We start from the raw sequence: 10,165 nt of genomic DNA, 5'->3' as shown, positions 1-10,165 counted from the left end.
AAATATTATAAGTTCTGTTTATGTTTATTTTCTCTAAAAAGTTAGAAAGACACTAAGCTCTAAAGTCTGCTCATGTATAACGCATGGACAGGCACTGGCACCTTCATGTGGAGTGAATAGTGGTCACATTTTTGTTAGGGAAGGGGAGCGTCTTGAGAAAAACCAAATTCCTCAAGAGGTTGAGGGTGCCACCTTTCTCTTGTTGCACATTGCAATGAGGGATGGCAGTTTACACGTGTCAGGCAAAGTGGATTTATGGATGATGTTGTCTGGTCTTAACTCAGCAAGTCACTGCAAAATGGACACGTGATTTAAGATGATCTCAGCAAAGAGAGGGTGGGTTGAATGTGATGGTAAGGCAGGCATGAGTATACAAGAGAAAAGGCCGCAGTGACAGTTGTGCTTTCAGAACTATCTCCTTTTCAGTGAAGTTGCTCAGTAGATGTATAAATACAAATTTACAGCCACAATCATTAATGACACCCCTCACCTAACTGTGTGACGTCTTTAGATATTGGCTAACAAGAATTGAAGCCATTATGCGCTGAAAAAGACAATAAAAATGTCTGCAATATTTTTTTAACTGACCTAAAATCATGTACTATTCAGTGCAGTATCTCTCAAAATGTTAATTAGTGTAATGGAAAGTGCTTAAATGCCTCTTTTGAGGTTTCTTAGTAGTGGGGGGAAAAAAAAAGGTGCATACGACCACAGGAAATACTTGTTCTTCCTACTACAATAAATACAGCTGAAATAATGCATGAAAAAATATAGTGACGAGGCTTTTAATATACTGACAAGTCCTAAATTTGTATTTCCATTCCAAACGCCTCCCCTGTAATGCCTGACTCTTACAAGGGACTGGTTTCTTGACGCCTTCCTGGGATCTCTAGTCTTCTGCAGCTTCACGCATCCAAACTGAGCTCTTGATTGCTGCTGTTTGTCTCTCCCTCAGTCTCCTCCTCCACAAGTGGCTCCTGCCTTCCTCAAGTGTTTACGTTAAAAACCATGTGTGTCCTATCTTCTTTCTCTCTGATCCTGTATCCAAAGCTGTCAGCTAATTTCATGGGTTCTATGTCAAAATATGTCCAAATCTTTCGATGTCCGACTCTCTCACCACTAGCATTTCAGTTCATCTCTCATCTGGACAATTGAAATTGGTCCCCTGTTCCTGTCCTGCCATGTTGCAGTCTCTTCTCCACAGTAGGCTGGAGAAATCTTCTTAAACCTAAGTCAGACTGTGTTGTGTTCTGCTGAGTCCCCCACCCCGGTTTCCTGTCCTGCTCAGGATGAAATCCATCATCCTCACCCTAGTCCTCAAGGCCCTACATGACCTCTCCCAGGCTGCCCTCTGTCCTCTGGTCCTCCCACTTCCCCATCCTTTCTGCTTCCAGTCAACTGGCTTCCTGTGGGTCAGTCCCACCCAGGAAACTCTTGCCTGGGGGTCCATCCCCTGCTGCTGCTCCCTCTGCTGGATACAGATAATCTACAGCTTACCCCTCCACATATTCAGGCCTTTGCTTAGACCTCACCTCCTTAGAGTGGTCTTCCTCATCATCTGAAATGTCTTACCCTATCACTCTCTGTCCCCAGAACCAGTTGAACTTTTCTTTGGAACACTCACCCCTAATATAAGTTAGATTTTTAAAAAAATTTGCTCATTGTCTGTTGTCCCTCATAGGAACATAGCTCCATGAAAACTTAATTTTGTTCATTACTTCCTCAGCACCTGTAACAGTGACTAGCTCATACAAAATATTCAAAATACCCTTTTTGAATGATTGAATGAAAATATCTTCAGCCAGCCAATATTGCTGATAGATGCAGAGAAAACTTTAAAGAAACAAGTATGGAAACAAATCAAGTAGTGCTTGCTTTACAGCTGGGTGAAGTACAAATGTAGCTTCTGCTTAGATAATAAAACATAACAAGTGCTGTTATTTGGTGAACCAGTTATAGAAAATATGCCAGAAAAGATGTGTTCGCAATTGTAAATAACTTCTCTACAAGAAACCATGTTCTCATGGAACAATTGTTTCAAATGACATTTGATGGAGTGGTAGCTTTCACTGGAATTAAAAAGAGGATGCTGGATAGCAGTATGGAGATAGCATCACTTGGGAAATTGATTTGCTGGGTGGTAACTCACAGGCAAACTATTGCTGCAGAGCAGTCGAAGTCGGAAGTGCAGAATGAGCTACAGGAGATCACAGATGCAATTAATCTGATTTTAAAAAGCAGGAGAGCTGGCTGGATGTGATGACTCATGCCTGTAATCCCAGCACTTCGGGAGGCCAGGGCAGAGGATCGCCTGAGCTCAGCAGTTTGAGACCAGCCTGGGCAACACAGCAAGATCTCATCTCTACTTAAATTCACAATAGATGTGCTGTTGTTATGCAAAAAATACTTTAAAACATGTAGGATGGAAAGGGTATCAAATATTTTTTACTTTACTCATTCCATTGAATAAATGTATTATTCCTCACCAATAAACAAATAAATAAAATTAATTTAAAAAAATTAACTGGAAGTGGTGGTGCACACCTGTCATCCCAGCTACCTCAGGGACTGGGGAGGGAAGATCACTTGAGTCCGGTAAGTCAAGGCTGCAGTGAATCATGATGATGCCATTGCACTCCAGCCTGGGTGACAGAGTAAGACCCTGTCTCAGGCAACAACAACAACAACAACAACAACAACAGTGAGAGAGTCACATGAGAAGACCTTTGAAATACTTTGCACCAAGATAGAATGATCATGAAGATCTCTTGTTTGCAGTCATCTGTTTTTACAAAAAGACAAGTGTTCTAAATTTGCTGACCTTTTCTTATGGTGCCAAGTGGCTGTTAACAGCCTCTTATTTAGGAGCCATTTTGAAGAGAAAAATAAGGCACATTACTTTTTTTCCTTCCTAGTAAAGATGGTGTTTTAACAATCAGTGAGGGAGTTTGGGTTTTTTTTTGGAAGAAACTTATTTAATAACAAGAATGTTTTGAAAATGGATGCTTAGAAACATTTCCATCATTCTATGCATTTATTGCCCAAGTGATATAAGAAGTTAACCTATAAAAACTTTCATATCTTCATAGTGAAGAAAGTTGGAAAGATAAATTTCTAATCTGTTTTAAAATCTTCTAAAAAAAGTTTCACTGGGTTTTGACCTATTTGTCAAAAATCTTCTGATGATTATTTAAAAAATAGAGATATAATTTGCACATCATAAAATCCCCCCCTTTTCAACACATGCACACGCGTGTTTATAGCGGTACAATTTGCAATTGCAAAGATAGGAAACCAGCCTACATGCCCATCAACCAAGTGGGTGAAGAAAATGTGGTAAATATACAGCGCGGCATACTGCTCAGCCATACAAAGGAATGAAATAATGTCTTTTGTAGCAACTTGGATGGAGTTGGAGGCCATTATTCTGTCATTATTCTAAGCAAAGTAACTCAGGAATGGAAAACCGAATATTGTATGTTCTCACTTATAAGTGAGGATGCACAGGCGTAAGAATGATATAATGGACTTTGGAAACTCACAGGGGAAGGCTGGGAGGAGAGTGAGGGATAAAAGACTACATACTGGGTACACTCCTCGGGCGATGGGTGCACCAAAATCAAAGAAATCACCACTAAAGAACTTATCCGTGTAACCAAACACCACCTGTACCCCAAAAACTATTGAAATATAAAAATTCAAAATACTCCACCTTTTAAAGTATACAACTTAGTGGTTTTTAGTCTATTCACAAATTTGTGCAGCCACTACCACTGTCTAATTCCAGAATGTTTTCAACATCTCAATGAGTATTGAAGAATAACCATTGACAAGAGGAAAGATAGAAATTTTGTGTGGAAATTTTAGCAAAAACCTTTGCATTGTTTGAGGAGGGGACTGTACATTGAGTATGGTGACTTAGAAATTGCAGTCAGTAATGTACTTTTCCATTTAAATCTACAGATCTCTGTGAGGTACCCTTTTCAGTGATAACAAACAGTCATTAAATCCAAAAATCCAGGTAAATTGAACTTAGAAGCTGACTTTTGCTTCACTGGGTTAAATTAAGATTTTAAGAGATAACCACAGTTAATGACACTGTGTTCATTACAAATAGTACTACTGATAATTAATTTTTGTGAAAGCAAAAGATTTTGTATTATTAATGAATAAGATAACATTCTAAGATTATTTCATCTTTGTTTATCCTGTTAAAATTTCATTTTTGAGTATGCTTTATAATATGTGTACTATAATAATAATAGGAAAAGCATCAAATTTTTTAATTAAGAAATATACCTGTAGGAAGCTGTGCTCAAAATGTTGTGGTTTTTTTGTTTTTTGTTTTCACAAGAGCATTTTTATTTGAGGCAAAGAGAAGTCTTGCTGAAAGGATTACAGTTCCAAGCATCAAAACTCTACTATTAGTGGCACTATTTTGACTTTGTAGATCTTGCTTTTCCTTGGTCAGAAAAGGTTATTCAAGTTGTATTTTCCCCAGCTGGGCAAAAATAAGGGCAAAGAAAACTGGAAGAGACTTCTGCTCTGTGGGTACTGCTCTCCAAACCCAACATCAAGCTAGGCAAGCCCTCAATGGTCTGTCTTCAGGTTGCTGTTCCACCTCTGAGTGACACAGGCCATATATATTTGCAAGAAAAAATGAGGCAGGAAAAACAGGTGTAGGTCACTTGTGGACAAGCAAGCATCCACAGCCTCAAAACTCTTCATGGAAGAGGTAATCCTTGTGGGAGGCTCAGCTCACCAAGGCACAGAGCCTCCAGTTCCTGCTGTAGCTGAGTAAGGTGGTCATATCCTGGCTGCTCAGTTCAAAGTCGAAGACCTTGAAGTTCCCAGCGATACATTTTGGTGTCACAGACTTGGGAATCACCACCAAGCTCCTCTGCATGGGGAACCGGATCAGAATCTGGGCTCCAAGCTCAGAATCTGGAATCCAAGCTCCTCTGCATGGGGAACTGGATCAGAATCTTTTATTGTGGTTGACTGTGATTGCCTTGATCCTGGGATCCTCCAGTAGGGAAGTGTCCTTGGGCTTGGCCCAGGGCCTGTCTGGAGAGCCAAGGCAGCTACAGGCAGTCACTGTGATACCTTTGGACCAGCAGAACTGGATTAACTTCTCCTGAGTTAGGTACGGGTGACACTGAATCTGGTTAACTGCCAGCTTATACTTTGAGCCAAGCTTGTTTAAGATCCTCTCGACCTGCTGATGGTTAAAGCTGGAGATGCCAAAAGCTTTCGCCAGCTCTTCCATGGCTGCCCATGTGTCCACATGTCAGTGTCACTGGGAACCATGTTGCCTGATTCATCCAACGGGAAAAATTCCTTCCCAGGCTTAAAGCCAGTTGGCCAGTGAATAAGATAGAGGGTCATATAGTCCAGCTTTAGGTCGCTGAATATCTTCTGGGAGGGTCCTTTCACCAGCCCCTTCTCATGGTATGTGCACCACAGCTTGTGACGATGAAGAGGTCCTCACCCTTCACCACCTGCTCCCCGAGCTTCTCCTGGGCCACTTGCACCTCATGCTCATTCTGGTGTAGGTGCAGTCAGTGTGGTGGTACCCAGTGCCAATCGCCACCCTCACAACCTCGGTGACCTGGCCTGGAGGGGACTTCCAGGTGCCCAGCCTCAGGATGGGCATTTTGGCAGTGTTGTTGGGCATGAGGTGGCTGGCCATGGCTGCTGAGCTTCCCAGACCCCCGCCTGGAACCATGCCCAAAATGTTTCACTGGTAAAATGTGTTACGAAAACATTTTATAGCCCACTGATTGTAGATTACCTTTGCTCATATACCTTTGCTCATATGTAATTCCCTGATGCAGTGTTTGAAATACTCCGGGTCAATCCATTGCAGAGAGGGTCTGAAGCACATTCAGTGTCCAGGTTTTACCCAGAGAGCTCGGGGCATTTTTAGCTGGCAGAAGCTCTGGTATAAAGGGCAAGGCAGATTCAGACGCACCTAAACTTTATTACATGCACAGCACATGCCAGCCATAATGCAAAGTACTCTTACTCAACTTATTTCATGATTACCATAAACTGTGCTGTGGGGAATGTGAACTCGCTTTATAGATGAGGAGTGTCTGAATCTGAGGGGTAAGGTGATTTGCCTAGGGCTGCCTAGATAGTATCAATGATTCAAATCCAGGACTTCTGATTCCCCCTTCCCCTCCATACAACGGGCAATATTAAGGGTGCAGAATTGAGGCTCATATCCTAGCTCTGGCACTTAATGAGTGACCTTAGGCAAGTTACTTAACTTGGTGCCTCAGTTTCTATCTGTAAAATAGGGCTAAAAGGAATAGTCCTCTCTTATAGGATTGTGAGGAGTTTAAATAATGCCTAAAGAGCTTATGCTAGTGCCTGACACATAGGAAAAAACAATAAATATTGGCTATTGTTATCATGATACCTGTTTTCCCCAACTTTTGCTGTCTAATTAGATTATAGTCCTTTTGAGTGCAAGGGATGGTATCTGGTTTATTTTCCTCTCCTCTTCTCTGCTACTTCCTTTTCTTCCCTTTCCTTCTTTATCTCCACCCCCAAGCATAGTGCCTTGCTCAAAGACAATGCTCAAACGCTTATTAATAATGATACAGTTCAGGCTGGGTGTGGTGGCTCATGCCTGTAATCCTAGCACGTTGGGAGGCCGAGGTGGATAGATTGCCTGAGCTCAGGAGTTCATAGACCAGCCTGGGCAACATGGTGAAACCCCGTCTCTACTAAAATACAAAAAATTAGCTGGGCGTGGTGGCACGTGCCTGTGGTCCTAGCTATTTGGGAGGCTGAGGCACGAGAATTTCTTAAACCTGGTAAGCGGAGGTTGCAGTGAGCTGAGATCATGCCACTGCACTCCAGCCTGAGCAATAGAGCGAGATTCCATCTCAAAAAAGAAAAAAAAAGGTAATAATGATAGAGTTCACCTAAAGTTTTCAATCAATCAATATTTATTGACTATCTTGTGGGTGAGGCCTGCCTGCCACAGCTCTAAAGTCCTTCATTTCCTGTGTTACTTCATTTAGTCCTCACCACAACCTAAAATTGGAAAAACTATCATGCCCATTTAATCACCAAGAAACTGAGGCTTAGCAGAGATCACACAGCTAGCTGGGGTTGGCAACAGGATTCCAGCGTAGGCACCTTGACTTAGATTCTGTGTCTTTTCAACTACCTCTGCAATGGGGTCCGGGTGCGGAGGTGCGCATTCCTCTGACCTGGTCACCTGGACAGTTTGTCCTTCCTTAGCGTAACGCAAGTCCAATCTCAGACCCATTTTTCAAAGTCCTGACCATACTATAACTCATCAAGGACACTGAGCAAATGGGACCCTTGTTAGTTCTTGAGGAAATGTTTTAATCAATTTATTTGGCACTATTCAGAGATCATATGCTAGTTGGTAAGCATTTCATTATCATTAGGGAGCAACTAATTGACAATTTACAGGATTACACACTTAACTAATCTGGTAATTTTTAATTTTGGTTAAATTGAAATGTACAGATGTGCATAAATCATTGTTAGAGTTGTCCTAATAAACAATGCCTTCAAGTTTGCTGCTATTGGTCGAAATGAAGTGGAGACCCAACTGCCTCTTAATTTGGAAGTGTCCAATTCACTTCCATGGCTCCTGCCCTGCTAGGGACACAAGGCCAGTTATCATCTCAGGATGGGGGAGTGTGGAGGGGGCAGAGACCTCCCTAGTCACCTCTTTTGCCTTTTTTTCCAAAATAAAAGACCATTTTTTAGAGACTGAATATCTTTTTCATTGGCTGTCTTTTGATAGAGCCTCAATCTTGGATCAAGTAAACAAATTACCTAATATTGGGAGAACGTCAGAGCTTCGGGGCAATTTCTAGTGGCTCCTGGATTCAGAAGGAAAAGTTTCGCAAGGTCTTTCCTGACTTCACCAAGAGAGATTTACTCTCCTAATTACCTCTGGAACTTGGGAGGGCCAACTGCCCTACTTTCTGGCACCTTCCACCTCCATTGTTTCTTCCGATATTCCTGCAAATGTGAGTGACTCTTCTATCTTATAACAACCACTCACCTTGGCCATGCTCCTGAGAGCTGCCATTCTATTTTTCTGCTTCCTTCCACTCTCAGACTCTTCCAACAGCTGGTCTTTCTTTGTTGCCTGATAGACTCACCAGCATCCTCTCTTGCGTTTTGCTGACTCCTGCTTCCTCAGAAGGCAAGAGCTATCGCCAGTCCTAACAGCAGCTTCGCCCAAGACCTTGCTGTACTTGGGCTGCCCCTGCGGCTCCAGGGTAGAGCTACCCTCTGCCCTATGTAGCAAAAATGACCTATGTTTTCAATTGCATCCTGCAATTTGGAGATGACAGGCATCCTGACAATTTGCTACACCCACCCGCCCTCCCATCCCCCTTTCCACAATGAGAATGAGAGACGAGCCAGAACATAGAGCCCACATCCACCTCTGACTCCTGCACCAAGAGCCACAGTTTCTGTAATTTTTCTAGGGAAGGGCAGGGAACCCTGCACTCTGGAATGGGCCCTCCTGCTTGTTGAATTTCCCCTTGTGATTCATCATCAGACAGTTGCAGGCGGGAGAAGCCTGGAGAATCTCGATGCAGGCTTGCCCTTTCCTTTGTCTCTGCTCTACCTGTCTGTTCAGATGAGAAACCTGCGAGGCATGTCTACCTCCCTGCTCTGTGTAGTGCCCAATTGCAGATGCTCATGGAACGTGGATGATTGATGATGGTGTTAATCTCAGTAATAACAGGCATTTTGGGCATGATCTCAGGGAAACTTCTCAGTACTGAATTACAGATGTGCACCCTACAGAGGAGGAAGAAACCCAGCTGATGGGCAACTGCTGAGGTTGGGACCAGGTTGGCCCGGTTTAAGATGCTCCTCCCTTTGAAAACAAAAAGGAAATTAATCAAGCAATTGAACAAGCTCTTACAGAAGCTGTAGTTTCAAGCCTTTTTAACAGAAGCACCAATTGTGTGTCAGCTGCCAGAGATTTTGAGTCAAAGGGTAATTTTGTACGAGGGAGTCAAAACAATGAGTATTTGTTGAGAGGTTACTGTCAGCTTCTATTAGAATGTTGTGTCAACTTAGATATAATTTCCCCACTTTGGAGAGGAGGGAGATGAGCTTTGAGAGGTGGGGTGACTTGCTCAAATCATAAACTACTATGGATTGAATGTTTGTGTCCTCCTAAAACGTATATGTTGAGCCCTAACTCTCAATGTGATAAATGTGAAGGTGTAGTCTTTAGGAGGTGATTAGGTTTTAGATGAGGTCGTGAGGGGCCCTCATCATGGGATTAGTGTCCTTATAAGAAGTGGAAAAGAAACCAGAACTCTTTCTCCCCACCATGTGAGACACAGTGAGAAGACGTCATCTGCAAGTTAGGAAGTGAGCCTGGGAGTGATGGCGTCTTGATCTTGAACTTCGCAGTCTCCAGAGCTGTGAGAAATACATTTCTGTGGTTTAAGTTACCCAGTCTGTGACATTTTGATATAGCAGCTGAGCTGATGAAGATATATAATAAGTAACTATTTCTTGGTTTCCAGCTTTGCACATGGGTCTGCTGATGTACAGTGGCCATGACCTTGCTCTCTGTAGCCTCATTTATTCTTTTTTTATTCTTCAACTTTTAAGTTCTGAAGTCATGTGCAGGATGTGCAGATTTGTTACATGTTTTCTGCACAGATCAACCCATCACCCAGAAATTAAGCCCAGCATCCACGAGCTATTCTTTCTGGTGGGATTGTGGAACTGAGCCCCTAACTTATGGGATCTGATGCTAACGTTATTGAGCAAAAGGGGCTTGATGCCTGATGCGCTAGAAGCCAATACTATGACCTTGGGCTTTCGACAAAAGAAAAGCTTTAAATTGAAAGTGAACTCCAAGAGATAGACCAGGGTCAGCAGATCCAGAGACACTATCACTTCCTGCTTGCAGTCCCACACCCACATTGCAAGGCAGCTTTGACTGAAGAAAATCCACTTACGGTAAAACAAAGAAGATGATTAATTACATTACCAAAGATTTTTAAATTTGAGTCAAGGAGTCTCTCTGTGCTGTCCTTAAGGTAGTATTTTTACTAGAAAAAGTTCAAGGGGTAGATTCTGAGATTAGTAGGTGATTGGTGCATGGGAAGTGGAGGTCTGGAAAGTC

The 10,165-nt window shown here is 42.5% G+C and overlaps 1 pseudogene; it reads right to left on the bottom strand.

Moving 5' to 3' along the window:
* Positions 1-4,714: 4,714 nt before the first annotated feature.
* LOC105535524 lies at positions 4,715-5,692 on the bottom strand (annotated as a pseudogene).
* Between the last annotated feature and the right edge of the window lie 4,473 nt (positions 5,693-10,165).

This window comes from Mandrillus leucophaeus, unplaced genomic scaffold (genome assembly GCF_000951045.1).
Source record: "Mandrillus leucophaeus isolate KB7577 unplaced genomic scaffold, Mleu.le_1.0 Scaffold147, whole genome shotgun sequence".
In the NCBI taxonomy this organism is placed as follows: domain Eukaryota; kingdom Metazoa; phylum Chordata; class Mammalia; order Primates; family Cercopithecidae; genus Mandrillus; species Mandrillus leucophaeus.
The sequence above is the reverse complement of the archived record's forward strand: the minus strand, read 5'-3'. Positions and strand labels throughout refer to the sequence as shown.